Here is a 20,999-nt window from a genome sequence, read left to right as displayed (position 1 = left end):
TCTGGTATTTCTCCAAGTCAAAATCAACACATGACATCTGTGGTCGATGAAAGTATCAACGTTCTTGCAATAAAAGAATACAATGTTTCTGATGTAGATACGTGGCCAAAAGTACTTAATGCTAGAGATATAGATCGCATTATAATATGTGGACCCTCACAAGTATGTCTAAATAACTTTCCAAAAGATGAAAATGGACGTCATTTCTCTTCAACTCATTACACAAGAAAACTATCAAACGAAGAAACTATCAGACGACGGTGGCTAGTTTATTCTGTATCAAACGACAGTGTCTTTTGCTTTTGTTGTCGACTGTTTGATTTAAAGTCAACTACTAATTTGTCTACCACTGTGGGTTTCAGAAATTGGAAACATTTAAGTGAAGCTCTGAAACTGCATGAAAATAGTCCTAACCACAAAAAAGCATTTACTCAATGGACTGAAGCTGAAATCAGGTTTAAAGCTGGATTAACTATTGACAAGGAAGAACAAAAGCTAATTTCTAAAGAAAGTTTACGATGGAGCAATGTGCTTCAAAGATTGATGCACATTACTTTGTATTTGGCTGAAAATAATATGGCATTCAGAGGGTTATCAGATAAATTATTTACCCCAAATAATGGAAAATTCTTAGGTCTTGTACAGTTATTGGCAAAGTTTGATCCAATCATGGAAGAGCACGTCAGACTGGCATTGAATGGTGATTTGGCTGACCATTATTGCGGCAAAAATATACAAAATGAATGAATAGAACTCATGGCATCACACGTTATGTCTACAACCGTATCCCGCATAAAGGGTTCAAAGTGTTATGCAATCATGGCTGACTGTACTCCAGATATAAGCCACAAAGAACAACTTTCGATAATTTTAAGATGCGCCGACATAACAGAGGATGGCGTAAGTGTAAAAGAACATTTCATCTCATTTCTGCAAATAGATGATACAACCGGTGAAGGCCTCACAGAAAGCATTTTAAAAACATTGAGTGATCTTGACCTTAACATTAATGACTGCAGAGGACAGGGCTACGATAACGGCGCGAACATGAAGGGGAAAAATAAAGGCGTCCAGAACAGAATTAAGAAGTTAAATCCACTAGCTTTTTTTGTGCCATGTGGATGCCATAGTTATAATTTGGTATTGTGTGATGCGGCAAAATCATCAGTAAAATCCGTGACACTGTTCGGAATGTTACAAAAAATGTTTAATCTATTTGCTGGATCGGTAAATAGATGGAAAATTTTGACCGACCATTTGAAGATATACACCCTGAAAAATGTAAGTGTCACACGCTGGGAAGCTCGAATTGATAGCGTCAAAGCGGTTCGTTATCAATTATGCGAAATGCATGACGCTTTGGTTTCCTTGGCCGATGCTACTGAACAAAGCGATGCTGCGGTGTCACACGAAGCGACAACACTAGGAGGACAATTAAAAGACTTCAGCTTCATTGTTTCTCTCGTGACATGGTATGATGTTCTGTTTCAAATTAACGTTGTGAGTAAAGCAAGTCAGTCACCCACAATCAACTTTGTCGAGTTTATGGGAATCCTTGACAAATGTTGCTCTTATTTGGAAACATATAGACAAACAGGTTTCGAACAAGCTATTGTAACAGCAACTGAACTGGCTTCCGATCTTGATACGCAGCCATTATTTAAACCACAAATGCGATTAAGACGTATTAAATGCAGGCCGGGTGAAGAGGCTGTTGATGATCAAATAACTGACCCAAAAAAGAAGTTTAAAGTAGAGTTTTTCAATGCACTGTTGGACACCGTCCACATATCCATGAAAGAAAGATTTGAACAGATGCAAGAATTTTCTGTGATGTGGAGTTTCTTGTTTGACATTTAAAAAAATCAAAATAAAGAAGAACTAATACAATGCTGTTCTAAATTACAAGAAAAGTTAACTGTCAACATGAAGTCAGATATTGATGGAAATTTGCTGTGCGACGAAATTTTAGGCCTGCAACACTATCTCGAAGACAGCCAGGCAACGCCTATTGAAGCCTTAAACTTCATAAAAAAGCATAATCTTCAAGAGTTATATCCCAACATCTGGATAACGTTACGTATTTTGCTAACAATACCAGTGACTGTCGCAAGCGGCGAACGCAGTTTTTCCAAACTGAAGTTGATAAAAACGTACTTGCGGTCTACAATGTCTCAAACAAGACTAACCAGTTTGGCCTCACTGTCCATTGAAAATGAAGTTGCAGAAAACCTGGACTTTGCTAATCTGATCAGAGACTTTGCCGACAGAAAAACGAGAAAAGTAAAATTTTAGTCGTTTATAATTGTTTTTCATTAGGCGTAATATGTTTTGTGTTCAGATGACTGACAGAAAATATAGGTTTATGGCTTATAGTTATATTAAATTCAATAAAAATATGGTACCCAATTCAAAATTAGTGTTTTTTCGTTATACATATTACCTCCTATATATAAAAATCAATTGTTGTGTGTTAGTCTCACCAAAACAAAGAAATGGCTTGATCAATTTGAATAAATTTTGTTTTGTTTTGTTCGCTTTAGTACAGGGGTGCTTCAGAAAAGAAAAGAAATATTTGGGATATACGAGCCTGTTTCAACCACATTTTACGCATCTTTTCTTTGTGTGGAACACGCAAAAACAATTTTCTGGAGTTGTTGTAGATGTACAGTGCAGTACTACGCAATATTTTTAGACAATTTCCCAAAACGTGAATGCCCAAACAATATATCACTGCTATACTGACTGTTACGGCAGCGACAGCAGCATGCTGGACTGATGTCACAGGCTACACAAGACTCACATGGAGCGTCTTAGCGGGCTTTCAGATTATTTGGATTTCATTTCCATTTAAAAAAATAAAATACTCAAATTTACGATGGAAAAAACCATGTTATGATCATAAGATGACGCCATTAACCACTTAAGACGATTTCTAGAAAACAGTCAAATACCGTGTTGCAAAGCACTGCCAGGTTCGCTATTTATACAATAAAGGGCGCCAACTGGACGACTCGCCCGGGGCACCTGGATGGCTAAGGCCGGCCCTGGTACTGATCTAGTACTTGCACTACCTGCTGAAATGATGGGCCTGACTGTTTCAAAATCCGTTCTCTGATTTTGACGTCAGGCACATTGTACATGATCGCATCACGCAACATAACGTCTGAATATATATCACCGCAAGCACATTTGAATTTGCATTTCCTTTTCATACCCTGCAAATCAGTTACCCACTCCTGATAAATTTGTTCTGACCATTTTTTGCACACACACTTAACGAATGCCATCCTGACACACCAACACTTCCCTGACTTTGGGAAGGCGGCCAAGGTCCTGATGTTCAGGAAGCCAGGGAAAGACCACTCCCTCCCACAAAATTACCGACCCATCAGTCTGCTGTGTTCGCTCAGCAAGATTGTTGAGAAGGTAATACTGAAATGTATCACTAGGCATTGCATCGCCAACGACACCCTAAGACCGGAGCAATTCGGCTTTAGGAATCACCACTCGACAACACAACAACTCCTCCGCGTAGTCGAACATATAACACACGGCTACGACATGAGCAAAGCCACAGGGGCCGTGTTCCTAGACATCGAAAAGGCTTTCGATCGTCTCTGGCACAACGGACTCATACACAAACTAAGCGAAGCTGGATTCCCAGACGGACTCGTACGTATCATACACTCATATCTCACGAACAGATGTTTCAACACTAACTTGCAGGATAAACAATCAACACAACACGGTATCCAAGCTGGAGTACCCCAAGGGAGCATCCTAGGGCCCATCTTGTTTAACCTGTACATTAATGACTTCCCAGCGACACAAAACACGACGTTAGCCGTCTACGCGGATGACACAACCATCCTCGCGCAAGACTGGAAAGCGTCGAACATCAATTCACGAATACAGACAGCACTCAGAACAGCTGAGCCTTGGTTGGAGCGATGGCGTATTAAAGTAAACGTCGACAAGTGCGAAGCAGTTCTGTTCACACGCAGACCGAAACTACTGCGCAAACACCAACACTGTAGGCCAATAACACTACATATACGCCCAATACGTTTCCGAGAGAAAGTCAGGTACCTTGGTGTCTGGCTGGACCGGAAACTTACATGGGGGGACCACATCGAATACGTTGCCAACCGAGTGCACGCGAGGCTCAAACAGCTCTACCCAATGCTCAACAGGGAAAGCACACTGAATAGGAGGGTGTCGAGGTCCTTATACATGACACTGATTAGACCTCTGATGACGTACGCAGCTCCCGTCTGGGGATATGCAGCTCCCACACGACTGCGCCGCCTGCAGATCATACAGAACAAGGTGCTACGAATCATTAGCAATGCTCCACGCTACACACGCACCGTGGATCTTCACCATGAATACCGCCTTGATACCCTCAAGGAAGTATTCAAAAAACACGCCACACGACTATACAGGAACTTGAGACACTCGAACAATCCTTTCATCGTCACTCTGGGAAACTACGATCACAACCACAGGTGGAAACACAAGCGGCCAAAGACACTGCTAGCTAGGGCATAGCCACCTATGGTTAACTAACATACGCAAAGAGCGACAAACGTCGGCAAGCCCCTGCATATCAGCAACACTGACTGGCAACTACCAGCTGCTATTAGTGCCGACCAACAGGCCACAGCAGGGACACCGACGAGCTCGCTCACAGACGCACAAACAATCTGCCAACATTCCCTCACACTGTGCCTCCGGTATATGACCTATCGGACACAAGATCGATAACAAACCTAACTGTTGCAGGATGCTGACGCTGAACGAGGACTCTGTACCAGCACCCAGCGCCAGCCGCCGAGCAGCACTAACGCACAACGTCAAGGTATCGACATGCATGATACCCACTACTAACAAAGCCTATCCTTACACAACCTATCGCAGGCAGCAAGACAACTGCTACTGCTCTTGCCGCCTGACCTAACTTTCGCAGAGGTTTTTTTCCCTTGGCCCTTGCCTTGGCACTTTTTTTCCTCTGCCTTCAAACCACTACCCTTCGTCAGATTTCGACCAATCTATCTCCAGATGTGCGCGTATTTTATCACATCCACAAGAAAACCTAAATCGGGCAAGGTATAAGAATCTTTTTTACCCATTCGCCAAGTGTACAAGTTAGGTGGGTCGACAACATATTCCTGTCATGTGACGCACATGCCGTCACCAGTGTCCTATAGAATATATCAGATGTGTTTTCCTGTGGAGGAATCGGTTGACCTATGACCTTTCGATCAAATGTTTTCGGTTCCGATTGGAGAAGCACGTCCTTTCGTCTACTAATCGCACGGTTTTGCGATGCGGTCGCAAAACACAGATACTAAACTTATTACAGTGAACAGAGACGTCAATGAACGAACGGACAGATATAACTATGCAAAAATAATGAAAGTAAAATTTTCGTTTGTGCGAAGACTTGAACCAAGGACCTCTCCTTCTGCAGCTGCTCACTCTACCACGAGACCATGGCGTTCCTGAGCTCCCGTCTTCCATGATGTTACCTATGTAGCCCATGGACTACTCAGTTTGTATATTTTGCTTATTTTTTCACAGTTTCACACAACTTCTTCCTGTTTTCTCAATTGATCTGTGTTCGGTTTATCAAGGCCTATCCACTGTGCCAAGTTATAACTAAATCTGAGGGGGGTGCGATGGGGAGGTTCCATTGTTAGTGTATTGGTTTCTTGGTAGGGAGAATGTTATGTTGGATGGAAAGTCAACGACGGATGTAACAATAACTTCGAATGCGCCCCAGGGGATTGCATTGGGGCCATTGCTTTTCATGTTGTGTATTAACGATCTTACAGACAATATATGGTAGGTCTTTCCCATCCCTTAAGACCGTGCTTGGAACGTGCTTGTTTAAAGCATATTGTACCATGCTTCTCATTTTTTCTATTCATGCATATTTATCAAATGTATGATTGTAAGGGGTATCAAGCGAAATTTGTGACTGGCTTGATGATTTATTTGTAGGGAGGGCACAGTGCGTCATGTTGGGTGAAGAGTCAACAACAGATATAGCAGTAACTTCGAGCGTCGTCCAGGAAATTGCATTGGGGCCCTTTCCATTCATGTCGTGTAATAACGATCTTGCAGACAATATTACTACTAACCTCACTCTTTTCACAGATGATGCAGTTATCTATAATGAAGTACCGTCTGAAAAAAAAAACTGCACAAATAGTCAGTCAGATTATAATGATATTCCAAAGTGATGCAAATACTAACAACTTGCTTTAAGTATTCAAAAATGTAAAATTGTGCTCTTCACAAAATGAAAAGACATAGTATTCTATGACTGCAGTATCAACAAGTTATGGTTGGATCAGTCAACTCATACAAATACCTTGACGTAATAATTTTAAGCAATATAAAACGAAATCATCAAATATAGCTCACCCGCAAATAAAGCAAGTGGCAGATTTCGCTTTAATTGTAGAATACCAGGGAAATGCAATCAGTCTACAAAGGATATACCTTACAAATCACTCATGCGACCCAGTCCAGAATATTGCTCAAAAGAATGGGACCTGTAACAAACGGGACTAACAGTGGTACTGAATTTATACAGAAAAGGGCAGCATCAATGGTCACAGGTTTATTTGACTCTTGGGAGAGTGTCTACATCTATACTCCGCGAGCCACCTTACGGTGTGTGGCGGAGGGTACTTATTGTACCACTATCTGATCTTTTCGTTGTGATCATTACGCGAGATATATGTGGGCGGTAGTAATATGTTGCCCATCTCTTCCCGGAATGTGCTCTCTCGTAATTTCGATAATAAACCTCTCCGTATTGCGTAACGCCTTTCTTGAAGTGTCCGCCACTGGAGCTTGTTCAGCATCTCCGTAACGCTCTCGCGCTGACTAAATGTCCCCATGACGAATCGCGCTGCTTTTCGCTGGATCATGTCTATCTCTTCTATTAATCCAACCTGGTAAGGGTCCCATACTGATGAGCAATACTCAAGAATCGGACGAACAAGCGTTTTGTAAGCTACTTCTTTCGTCGATGAGTCACATTTTCTTAGAATTCTTCCTATGAATCTCAACCTGGCGCCTGCTTTTCCCACTATTTGTTTTATGTGATCATTCCACTTCAGATCGCTCCGGATAGTAACTCCTAAGTATTTTACGGTCGTTACCGCTTCCAATGATTTACCACCTATGGCATAATCGTACTGGAATGGATTTCTGCCCCTATGTATGCGCATTATATTACATTTATCTACGTTTAGGGAAAGCTGCCAGCTGTCGCACCATGCATTAATCCTCTGCAGGTCCTCCTGGAGTACGTACGAGTCTTCTGATGTTGCTACTTTCTTGTAGACAACCGTGTCATCTGCAAATAGCCTCACGGAGCTACCGATGTTGTCAACTAAGTCATTTGTGTATATTGTAAACAATAAAGGTCCTATCACGCTTCCCTGCGGTACTCCCGAAATTACCTCTACATCTGCAGATTTTGAACCGTTAAGAATGACATGTTGTGTTCTTTCTTCTAGGAAATCCTGAATCCAATCACAAACCTGGTCCGATATTCCGTAAGCTCGTATTTTTTTCACTAAACGTAAGTGCGGAACCGTATCAAATGCCTTCCTGAAGTCCAGGAATACGGCATCAATCTGCTCGCCAGTGTCTACGGCACTGTGAATTTCTTGGGCAAATAGGGCGAGCTGAGTTTCACATGATCTCTGTTTGCGGAATCCATGTTGGTTATGATGAAGGAGATTTGTATTATCTAAGAACGTCATAACACGAGAACACAAAACATGTTCCATTATTCTACAACAGATTGACGTAAGCGAAATATGCCTATAATTATTCGCATCTGATTTATGACCCTTCTTGAAAATGGGAACGACCTGCGCTTTCTTCCAGTCGCTAGGTACTTTACGTTCTTCCAGCGATCTACGATAAATTGCTGATAGAAAGGGGGCAAGTTCTTTAGCATAATCACTGTAGAATCTTAAGGGTATCTCGTCTGGTCCGGATGCTTTTCCGCTACTAAGTGATAGCAGTTGTTTTTCAATTCCGATATCGTTTATTTCAATATTTTCCATTTTGGCGTCCGTGCGACGGCTGAAGTCAGGGACCGTCTTACGATTTTCCGCAGTGAAACAGTTTCGGAACACTGAATTCAGTATTTCTGCCTTTCTTCGGTCGTCCTCTGTTTCGGTGCCATCGTGGTCAACGAGTGACTGAATAGGGGATTTAGATCCGCTTACCGATTTTACATATGACCAAAACTTTTTAGGGTTCTTGTTTAGATTGTTTGCCAATGTTTTATGTTCGAATTCGTTGAATGCTTCTCTCATTGCTCTCTTTACGCTCTTTTTCGCTTCGTTCAGCTTTTCCTTATCAGCTATGATTCGACTACTCTTAAACCTATGATGAAGCTTTCTTTGTTTCCGTAGTACCTTTCGTACATGATTGTTATACCACGGTGGATCTTTCCCCTCGCTTTGGACCTTAGTCGGTACGAACTTATCTAAGGCGTACTGGACGATGTTCCTGAAATTTTTCCATTTTTGTTCCACATCCTCTTCCTCAGAAATGAACGTTTGATGGTGGTCACTCAGATATTCTGCGATTTGTGCCCTATCACTCTTGTTAAGCAAATATATTTTCCTTCCTTTCTTGGCATTTCTTATTACACTTGTAGTCATTGATGCAACCACTGACTTATGATCACTGATACCCTCTTCTACATTCACGGAGTCAAAAAGTTCCGGTCTATTTGTTGCTATGAGGTCTAAAACGTTAGCTTCACGAGTTGGTTCTCTAACTATCTGCTCGAAGTAATTCTCGGACAAGGCAGTCAGAATAATGTCACAAGAGTCTCTGTCCCTGGCTCCAGTTCTGATTGTGTGACTATCCCATTCTATACCTGGTAGATTGAAGTCTCCCCCTATTACAATAGTATGATCACGAAACTTCTTCACGACGTTCTGCAGGTTCTCTCTGAGGCGCTCAACTACTACGGTTGCTGATGCAGGTGGTCTATAGAAGCATCCGACTATCATATCTGACCCACCTTTGATACTTAACTTAACCCAGATTATTTCACATTCGCATTCGCTAATAACTTCACTGGATATTATTGAATTCTTTACTGCTATAAATACTCCTCCACCATTGGCGTTTATCCTATCCTTGCGGTATATATTCCATTCTGTGTCTAGGATTTCGTTACTGTTCACTTCCGGGTTTAACCAACTTTCCGTTCCTAATACTATATGCGCACTATTTCCTTCAATAAGAGATACTAATTCAGGAACCTTGCCCTGGATACTCCTGCAGTTTACCAATATTACGTTAACTTTTCCTGTTTTTGGTCTCTGAGGACGGACGTTCTTTATCAACGATGATAATGTCCTCTCTGGTAAGCCGTCAGGTATTTTATCGTTTCGCCCAAGGGGGGGTCCCTCTAACCTAAAAAACCCCCGTGTGCACGCCACACGTACTCTGCTACCCTAGTAGCTGCTTCCGGTGTGTAGTGCACGCCTGACCTGTCTAGGGGGGCCCTACAGTTCTCCACCCAATAACGGAGGTCGATGAATTTGCAACCATTATAGTCGCAGAGTCGTCTGAGCCTCTGGTTTAGACCCTCCACACGGCTCCAAACCAGAGGACCGCGATCGACTCTGGGCACTATGCTGCAGATATTAAGCTCAGCTTGCACTCCGCGTGCGATGCTGGTTGTCTTCACCAAATCAGCCAGCCGCCGGAAGGAACCAAGGATGGCCTCAGAACCCAAGCGGCAGGCGTCATTCGTTCCGACATGTGCTACTATCTGCAGCCGGTCACACCCAGTGCGTTCAATAGCTGCCGGAAGGGCCTCCTCCACATTACGGACGAGACCCCCCGGCAAGCACACCGAGTGCACACTGGCACACAGAAACTCTGAAGTAACTGACCTGGCAGACACTTGAAAACAGATGCAAACTATTCCACGAAAGCCTACTTACAAAGTTTCAAGAACAGGCTATAAAATATTTCTCTGGGAATATATCACAAGCCCCTACCTATTGCTCCCATAGGGATCGTGATGAAAAGACTAGATTAATTGCGTCACGCACGGACGCATTCAGTCAGTCATTCTTCCATGCTGCATACATAAATAGAACAGATAGAAGCCCTTATAACTGTTACCTGAATCTTCTCAGGAAGGAATTACAACAATTCCTTTCTTGTTATTCTCTCGGTAAAGGATTTTGTGGATGGCTTGTGGTCCGCCGGTGAAAGCGATAGTACAATATTCCATATTTACGAACTTCCAGCATGCTGGAATAATTGCAGGTCAGCAACTTCCATTAATCAGTACAACTGAAACCAGCCAAAGTCGTAAATTTCACTTTTTTTATTTATTTACTTGATGACTAGTTTCGAGATGAGATCCATTTTCAAAGTGGGGTCAACGGAGGCGTCCGATACTACCCGTCAGCTTTGGGCCGTGACGTAAGGGTGTTGTGTTGTGTGACGTCATGAAGGTGCGGAGTTTAGTTTATGAGTGTGCTATGTTTGTAGATGTCGTCTTCTTGCGGTTGGTGGTGTCCTCTGGTGGTGTATTTTGTTCATTTGGGTGTAGCAGCTTGCAGTGTACATTTATCGGTCGTGACTGTTATAGAAGAACGGACATTAGTTTCAGTGAGTTAAGAATTAAGTTTCCGTTGCGTTTATGTTATTGCGGTGTCGTTTGATGTTACTGGTTTGCTGTTTGTCACGCGGTAAGTCATTTAATTCAATTTGTGGCTTCTTTTGTTAGATATGGACATGGCTTCTAAGTTTAATAGTCTGCGTCTGCGGGCTGAAATGGGGCACCACATGTTGTCCGACATTAAGTTTCTTCTAATAAGATGGTGCTTCCTGTCAGTGACTCTAACTCGCTGCTCAAAGATGCATAAAGGTAGATACCATTAGTTCAGGATAGTATCGATATCTGCACCCTTACATCTTCTCACTACATGTTTCCGAAATCTGCAAGAATTAAGGATTTTCGGAAGTATAAGGAGAATCCTCCACCTTAATGAAAAGAAGAAGAAAACAACAGAATTGTCCGGCAACGTAATGGAAATATTCCAGAAATAGAAATATAATAATGGATTGCAACGGCCACCTCGTTTTCATATCAGTCGTTTGAATTACAGACAATATCTTGCAAGAGCACACACATCGCATCAACCCCTACCAACTGATAATTCTTACACTGTTTGTTTATACATGACATAAACTACATAAACTCTTTAAGAAATACCATAAATTTTACAATCGTATTTAGATTCAGTCCATTTCCAAATCTCTTGGAATATTGTTTTAAAAACACATTAAACACATATATAAAAATTCAAAAGCAGATACTGATGAAATTAGCAAACATCAGAAACAGTTCACACTAGCAGTAAAGTATTTCTGTTTATGTGCAAAGGCATTAGTCTGGTGCTTTCCAAGCACCCTTACTTAGTGTAATAGTTGCATATTAAGCAAACATTTAAGACAAGATTTGACAACATGAAAGGATTTGAAAAACTCAGTATTGCTGGAAGGATATTCAAGAAAGAAACACCAGCCATTTCGTGCATTTAGTAGCACATCTTTTCACTGAAAACTTTATGCGCAAGGAGACACTACCGGTTACTATGGGAGCCACACACACGGAACACGCCACCATTGCTGCACTGTCAATTTGGCAATTTACTTACCTTCTCGCACTGATGAGTCTTATTGCACGCGAAGTCACGCGTGACGTCGTTATGACGTGTACACCCTATATCGAAGACGACATTGGCGGCGAATCGACTTTAGTAATCGTTCGAAACGCTAAACTGCAGTAGTCGTTTTTGCAGATGAATTAAAGGAACAGCTCATTATATCCTCAATTGGTATATTCACTGCTATTTGGGAAGCTATTGATGTCTTTATTTTCTTTGAAAATGCGAACCTGCCAACTTTTAGAAAAAAAGAGCTCACAATCTGCACTGTCAACAGTATATTTCTTTTTAAATGCGAAAATTGACGCCTAGTAGCAACGTCGTACGGAGTCCACGTTAAACTCGACGTAAGTAGGGAATTACCTTCAGAAATTCAGTTGTTAAAATTAATGATTGAATACATAGTATACACCATGTTCTCAACCAATCACAAATATAATTGAAGAACGGCATCAGTGTGTCTGAAGTTGTCCCAATACCTTTAGTTTATTAGTAAGGATTATTGAATCTGACCTATAAACACAGTTTTGAGGCCGGCCAGAGTGGCCGTGCGGTTCTAGGCGCTGCAGTCTGGAACCGCGTGACCGCTACGGTCGCAGGTTCGAATCCTGCCTCGGGCATGGATGTGTGTGATGTCCTTAGGTTAGTTAGGTTTAATTAGTTCTAAGTTCTAGGCGACTGATGACCTCAGAAGTTAAGTCGCATAGTGCTCAGAGCCATTTGAACCATTTGAACAGTTTCGAGATTTCCTTTCTGTGTGCCAGGTGCAGAATGTCTACTAAAAATATGCGACCAAACAGCTTTTTTCTCAAATGCCAGTTTCAAGTGACTATACCGAGCTGACAATTTGTGCAAATGGTCCTTTACATCAGTAAAACGCAAAGTTTTGTTAACATTACTCGGTTGACATTTACTTTCGACACATTTAAAAATTTGCAGGAGTACTTTCATTGCAGTTTCCAAATGATGATAAATACTGGATTGAACAATTCTATTTTCGAGTGAAATGTGATGAAGAAATTAAGCTACCTAGAAAAATAATCTGTGGCATGCTATGCCCTTCTGGATCTATGCTTCCTATGCCCCTCTTCGCACGCCACTAGGTATGGCGCTATACTGCGCAACTGCAGCGCCGAGGCTGTTCGCTGCTCCGCTCAACTGATCCACGTCGTCCTCCCAAGGCGTCCGGCTGGTTCGATTTCTCCTCTTTCCACTACTTTCCTCCAGGGCTGCCGAAGCTCGGAACACTGCCAACGATTGCCAACCGCTTCCTTGGGCGAGATTTGCTTACAAGGAAAACTGCCCATTGTACCCGCTCAGATTTAATGGTCAAATGGCTCAGAGGATAGCCCGCCAAAAACTGAACAAACATCAAGCATGAAAACAGGAAGAAGGTCTACCGACCTGTGAAAAAGAAGCAAAATCGAAACAATGATCGATCCAAGCTCAAGATGTGCAGCATCAAGCGAATAGCAAGTATCATGGCGTCGTGGTTGTCGGTCACCGTTGGACTGTGATACTGGAGATCTGTGCTCAAATCTCCCTTGTGTCCCATTTTTTTCCACAAAATTATCAACTTTCCTCCCAGTCAGGCTCTGTTCTCCTTCTGTAGTTTTGTCAGTTATCATACTATACATTGGTTATACAATATGATTCATGTGGTAAGAATATACACTGAAAGGCCAAAGAAACTGGTATAGCCATGCGTATTCAAGTACAGAGATGTGTAAACAGACAGAATACGGCGCTGCGGTCGGCAACGCTTATATAAGACAAGTGTCTGGCGCAATTGTTAGATCGGTTACCGCTGCTACAATGGCAGGTTATCAAGATTTAAGTGAGTTTCAACGTTGTGCTATAGTTGGAATACGAGCGATGAGACACAGCATCTCCAAGGTAGCGATGAAGTGGAGATTCTCCCGTACGACCTTTTCAAATGCGTACCGTGAATATCAGGAATCCCAGTAAAATATCAAATCTCTGACATTGCTGCAGCCGGATAAAGATTCTGCAAGAACAGGACCAACGACGACTGAAGAGAATCGTTCAATGTGACAGAAGTGCAACCCCTCCGCAAATTGCTGCAGATTTCAATGCTGAGCCATCAGCAAGTGTCAGTGTGCGAACCATTTACGGAACATCGCCGATATGGGCTTTCGCAGCCGAATGCCCACTTGCATACTCTTGATGACTGCATGACACAAAGCCTGACGTCTCGACTGGGCCCATCATCTCCGACGTTGGACTGTTGACGACTGGAGTCATGTTGCCTGGTCAGACTAGTCTCGTTTCAAATTGTATCGAGCGAATGGACGTATACGGGTTTGGAGACAACCTCACGAATCCATGAACTCTGCATGTCAGCAGGGGACTGTTCAAGCTGGTGGAGGCTCTGTAATGGCGAGGGGCGTGTGCAGATGGAGTGATATGGGACCTCTGATACGTCTGGATACGACTCTGGCAGGCGACACGTACGTAAGCACCCTGTCTGATCACCCGCTTCCATTCATGACCATTGTGCATTCCGACGGACTTGGACAATTCCAGCAGGACAATGCGACACCCCACACGTCCAGAATTGCTACAGCATGTCTCCAGGAACACTCTTCTGAGTTTAAACTCTTCCGCTGGCCGCCAAACTCCCCAGACATGAACATTGTTGACCATATCTGGGTCGCCTTGCAACGCACTGTTCAGAAGATATCTCCACCCCTCGTACTCTTACGGATTGATGGGCAGTCCTGCAGGATTCATGGTGTCAGTTCCCTCCAGCACTTCTTCAGATGTTAGTGGAGTCTATGCCACGTCGTGTTGCGGCACTTCTGCGTGCTCGCGGGGGCCCTACACGATATTAGGCAGGTGTACCAGTTAGGCTCTTCAGTGTAGAATATAAGTCATGTAGTAAGAATACATTACCATCGCAAGTAAATGCGATGAATAATGAGAGCAGGCGATACGCCGCATAGATCTCTCTCAGGAATGGAAACAACAACTAAACGGGTGTGAACTATGTAGCAAAAAAGGAGTTCAAGACCAAAAACTTCCAAAACGGAACGCAAGAGTCATAACGCATGGTACTTCTGTAGAACAAATAGGAGGTACGTACATTTGGAGGTAACTTCCTTACATCCCGCTGTTGCAAACGGACGTTACACCACGACACAGATTTGGATACAGAGAACAGACACATCAGTGGCCAGACGCACATTTCATAATTTTGTGAAAAAAAGGGCACGAGGTAGATTGGAACATGGCTCTCCACCTTCGCAATCCAACACCGTGTCCACATGCCATGGCTATAAAATATAATATGTTCAATGCTACACATTTTTATGGAAAGTGCTTGGGCCGTTCAGTGTTTCGATTTTGCTTCTTTTTTCACAGTTCAGTATGCCTTCTACTTGTTTTCGTGCTTGATCTGTGTTTAGTTTTTGACGGGTTATCCGCTGGGTCATGTTACCACTAAATCTGAGATAAGTGTGATGGAGAGTTTCCCTAGTTAGTGTGTACGGGCGGCAAATTGGAGCCGCTGTTGGCCTTGTATGCGTTTCGATCTAATGGCGGTAACATCAATGCGTTGACGGTTGGTTGCCGTTGGGACTCCTTCCTGGTGTGGACGCCCGGTCGAATGTTCGTAGGCGATTAGTCGTGTCTTTGCAACAGGTGTGTACTTAAATTTTTCAGGGCACACACAAGTCGCACTTAGTATGTTTTATTGACCGATTTCGTTCTTTAATTTGACACGAGCATCACCAGAAATTCTGGAATTTACTGATTAAATTACACTAATTAAATCAAAGAGCGCAACCATTCAATAAAACATACTGAGCGCGACTTGTGGCTATCCAGAAAAACTGAATTTCAACAGTCGCTGTCTCCCCTGCAGGCAATGCGTGCTGCCGCTAAGGGTGTGCATGTATTGTGTATATTGGAGTTTTTTTTTCTTTATTGATTTTCAATTCCCCCCAAAGGGGGCGGGCTGGCAGCAGCTTACTACGCTGCTCTACAGCCTACAGACTTTTGTTTAAAAAAAGGAAGAAGAAAGAAACAAGGAAAAACAGGCGATAAAATGGTGATTTAAAGTGTAAAATGGCGTAAAAATGCGGAAAATTAAAACAGAAAGCAAAAGGGGTAGGCAATGTTGATAAAATACACAGGAATTAGACAAGTAACATAGTAGACACACAATTTAAAAAAACATGGCGACAATCTGGTTTCTGTTCGCAAGAGATAAAAAATCACACCCAGCGACAGTATGATGGCTGTTCGCTACACTTCCCAAAAGACACAACACGGAACACTCACTGGAAAAACACACCGTAAAACACTGCACAAATATGGCACTCCCAATCAAAAGGCAGATGGGGGGGGGGACTCGGAGAAGGGGGAAAAACAAGGAGGGAGGAGAGGAAAAAAGAAAAGGGGGGGGGACCAAGGAGGGAGAGGACTAATAAAGGGGCAGAAGGGCAGACGCGAGAGGGAATGAGAGGAGGCAGAGGAGGGAAAAGTAAAAGGACTCGAGGGAGAGAAGGGGGCAGAGAGAGGGGAGGGGGGGAAGAAAGAGGATGGAAGGGGGGGAGAGGGAGCCCGGGAAAAGGACAGAGGAAAGGAGGGGGAGTGAGGATCAGAGTTGATAGGAGGGATAAATGGAGGGAGAGAGGGCATCATCCGGGAGGGGGAGTTGATGGAAGCCACCTTGGGAAACGAGATGTAGGGTGTAGAGATGGAGGGTAGGGGGGACACAACGGTGAAGACGTGACAGGGGGCGGGGATCGGAGAGGAGAGGAGCAATCAGGGGGTGAGGGGGTTCAAGTCGGCAGGAGGTGTAGAGGATGCTGATATGTTCGAGGAATAGGAGCAGATGGGGGAAAGGAATGAGATCATAGAGGATCTGCGTGGGGGACGGGAGGCATATACGGAAGGCAAGGCGGAGTGCATGACGCTCAAGGATCTGGAGGGACTTATAGAATTTGGGGAGGGGGGGCAGATATCCAGGCAGGACTGGCATAACATAGGATGGGACAGATTAAGGATTTGTAGGTGTGGAGGATGGTAGAGGGGTGCAACCCCCATGTCCAGCCAGAGAGGAGTTTGAGGAGTCGGAGGCGGTTGTGGGCTTTGGATTGGATGGAGCGGAGATGAGGAATCCAGGTGAGGTGACGGTCAATGGTGAGGCCAAGGTAGGTGAGGGTGGGGGTAAGGTGGACAGGACGGGCGCAGACAGTAAGGGAGAAATCCAGGAGCCGGAAGGAGCGAGTGGTACGACCTACGATGATGACCTGGGTCTTGGAAGGGTTGAGTTTCAGGAGCCACTGGTTACACCATGCAGCAAAAAGGTCAAGGTGATTCTGGAGAAGGCGTTGGGACCGGTGGAGGGTAGGAGCGAGGGCGAGGAATGCGGTGTCATCAGCATATTGCAAGAGGTGTACTGGAGGAGGGGGGGTTGGGGCATATCTGCCGTGTACAGGAGGTAGAGGAGAGTGGAGAGGACAGAGCCCTGGGGCACACCTGCAGAGGGGTAGAAGGTGTGGGAATTGGCATTATGGATGGTAACATAGGAGGGGCGGTGGGAGAGGAAGGAGGCCACCAGACGGATGTAGTTGATAGGAAGGGCGTAGGTTTGGAGTTTAAACGGGAGACCGGGATGCCAGACACGGTTGTAGGCCTTTTCGAGGTCAAGGGAGACAAAAATGGTGGAGCGATGGGAGTTAAGCTGGAGGGAGAGGAGATGAGTGAGGGGGAGGAGTTGGTCATCAGCAGAGAAGGAAGGTCGAAAGCCTCATTGGGTGTTTGGGAGGAAGTGGTTGCGGTGGAGGTGGTGATGGATGCGCCGGGAAAGAATGGATTCCATGAGCTTGCTGAACACAGATGTGAGACAGATAGGACGATAGGAAGAGGCATCAGATGGAGGCTTGTTGGGTTTGGAGAACATCAGGATACGGGAGGTTTTCCACAGGTCGGGATAGAAGCCAGTGGCAAGGATGACATTGTAGAGGGTGGCAAGGATTGAAAGGAATATACTGGAGCATAGAGTGGAATATGTAGAGAGCATTAAAGCTAAAGTTTTATCGTGAACTGGAATGTTTATGGCCCCCTACGAACTGCCATTATAAGAACAAACTGAAAAGGCGAGACGCTTGGACGGACATAACACAGCTATTAGAAAGTGAAAAAGAAAGAGCTGTCTTTATTGACGATAAGCAGAAATAAACACAGTCTAACATAACAGTCGCGACACTTCGCCTCGATTTTGTTGCCTACCGCGCCAGCAGCGCGCCAGACGGCCAGTAAATTAAACTGTGAGTTCGGTGCGTTCGTGAAAGCGAATAGTGGTTGTTTATTTTGCTTTCTACAATGGTTTTTACAAGCGGGACAGTTTGTAGCACAATAAATTGCAGCAACAACAGGAAGAAGACACCATAACTGTCTTTTTTTACGTTTCCTAAGGATCCTGAAAGGTACGAGGGCAGTTCAATAAGTAATGCAACACATTTTTTTTCTGAAACAGGGGTTGTTTTATTCAGCATTGAAATACACCAGGTTATTCCCCAATCTTTTAGCTACACAACACTATTTTTCAACGTAATCTCCATTCAATGCTACGGCCTTACGCCACCTTGAAATGAGGGCCTGTATGCCTGCACGGTACCATTCCACTGGTCGATGTCGGAGCCAACGTCGTACTGCATCAATAACTTCTTCATCATCCGCGTAGTGCCTCCCACGGATTGCGTCCTTCATTGGGCCAAACATATGGAAATCTGACGGTGCGAGATCGGGGCTGTAGGGTGCATGAGGAAGAACAATCCACTGAAGTTTTGTGAGCTCCTCTCGGGTGCGAAGACTTGTGTGAGGTCTTGCGTTGTCATGAAGAAGGAGAAGTTCGTTCAGATTTTTGTGCCTACGAACACGCTGAAGTCGTTTCTTCAATTTCTGAAGAGTAGCACAAAACACTTCAGAGTTGATCGTTTGACCATGGGGAAGGACATCGAACAGAATAACCCCTTCAGCGTCCCAGAAGACTGTAACCATGACTTTACCGGCTGAGGGTATTGCTTTAAACTTTTTCTTGGTAGGGGAGTGGGTGTGGCGCCACTCCATTGATTGCCGTTTTGTTTCAGGTTCGAAGTGATGAACCCATGTTTCATCGCCTGTAACAATCTTTGACAAGAAATTGTCGCCCTCAGCCACATGACGAGCAAGCAGTTCCTCACAGATGGTTCTCCTTTGCTCTTTATGGTGTTCGGTTAGACAACGAGGGACCCAGTGGGAACAAACCTTTGAATATCCCAACTGGTTAACAATTGTGAGAGCACAACCAACAGAGATGTCAAGTTGAGCACTGAGTTGTTTGATGGTGATCCGTCGATCATCTCGAACGAGTGTGTTCGCACGCTCCGCCATTGCAGGAGTCACAGCTGTGCACGGCCGGCCCGCACGCGGGAGATCAGACAGTCTTGCTTGACCTTGCGGCGATGATGACACACGCTTTGCCCAACGACTCACCGTGCTTTTGTCCACTGCCAGATCACCGTAGACATTCTGCAAGCGCCTATGAATATCTGAGATGCCCTGGTTTTCCGCCAAAAGAAACTCGATCACTGCCCGTTGTTTGCAACGCACATCCGTTACAGACGCCATTTTAACAGCTCCGTACAGCGCTGCCACCTGTCGGAAGTCAATGAAACTATACGAGACGAAGCGGGAATGTTTGAAAATATTCCACAAGAAATTTCCGGTTTTTTCAACCAAAATTGGCCGAGAAAAAAAATGTGTTGCATTACTTATTGAACTGCCCTCGTATATACCATCATGTTACTAAACTGTATCGCCAGGATTCACTTGCAAACTACATGTGTATTAATGATTAATGTTTCGTTTTAGGAGCAGAAAATGGATAGTTAATTGCAGACGAGAAGACCTTATGAAAAAAGACCCAGTTTACCTGTATAATAATATTAGGTTCTGTTCGTTACATTTCGAACAAAACCAGTTCATGAACGCAGACAATAATAAACTCGTGTGGAATGCAGTGCCCACACCGTTTGACATCCCCAATAAGCCGCCTCAGCTGACGATGAAGAGGAAACTGCCACAAAGATTCGACAATCCATCTCTAAAGCTGTAAAACAGTCCTTTGACACAGAAGCAGCCAGTTCAGCTCTCCGTGTATCAGTGCTAGATTCGTGTGAATCGTCAACACGGACCTGCTTTGACGATGAAGTGGTTAGATTAAGTGCAGTTATTCGTGTATTACAAAAGTGTAATGTTTGGTATGTATATCATTCACTTCTGTTGTTAGTCACTTAATTTTCTTTGCTTCCTTCGTGTGATGACATTATTTTGTTAGCACCTTGTTCACTGACAGATTGTTTGAAAATTATTCAAATATTTGGTTTTGCGTGAAATGTAATGTAATCACCTCATTATAATGTTTTCAACATATTTCATCCGCTATTTGGTAGTTGCTAGTCCCCAAGATGAAGGTCGTACTTGTGGTAACAGGCGACAATGACAAACACAGTAGGCCTACCGAACGATAAATGAGTTGTCAATCGCTTTTGCATGTAGAGGTACATGTCTGTGCTTCTTACGTGTGAATATGTGTGTTTATATTCTTTTGATATCAACGAGGTAAGCTGCAATTCTATCCAACATCACAAGTGTTTCTTCACGAATGTGTTGTAGCTAGCCACACGATTCATGGTTTTTCTCCATACTTGCGCTTATTTTAAAATCATTTTTAGAAATACATATGCCTTCTGATACTACTAATTTCGTCAATTACGTAGGAAATGGAAGCAAAACAAACATTATTCTTAAGACGCGTCTGATGTTCACCTTATTCGCCGCTTGGAGCGCTAGTGTCGCCTCATCTGTCAAACGGTAACAACTTTTACAACTTTTACAGCAATGAGTATCGCGACTGTTACGTTAGACTGTGGAAATAAGCAACATTGGGAGTGACTATTATCTTTCTGCTGCAGGTAGAGCTTCCCTAAAGGAAGCGTTATCTCTGGGAATTTCAGGGCATACACAATTCAACAACAACTAGAAATCTATAGCCTTCATTTGGAAAATATATATATATATATATATGAAGTAGTCCATATTCCAATTCATCAGAGGGTTGGATCCCCTCAGTCGACGACGTCAGGTTGCAACGCCTGGGCTACTCTCAGGTTGTAATCTCCGTCTTCGGCGGTTGTGTCTGTCTGCCTGTCTGTCTGCCTGCCCGTCGCTTCCTGCTGT

This window comes from Schistocerca americana, chromosome X (assembly GCF_021461395.2).
Source record: "Schistocerca americana isolate TAMUIC-IGC-003095 chromosome X, iqSchAmer2.1, whole genome shotgun sequence".
Taxonomy (NCBI): Eukaryota; Metazoa; Arthropoda; class Insecta; order Orthoptera; family Acrididae; genus Schistocerca; species Schistocerca americana.
The sequence above is the reverse complement of the archived record's forward strand: the minus strand, read 5'-3'. Positions refer to the sequence as shown.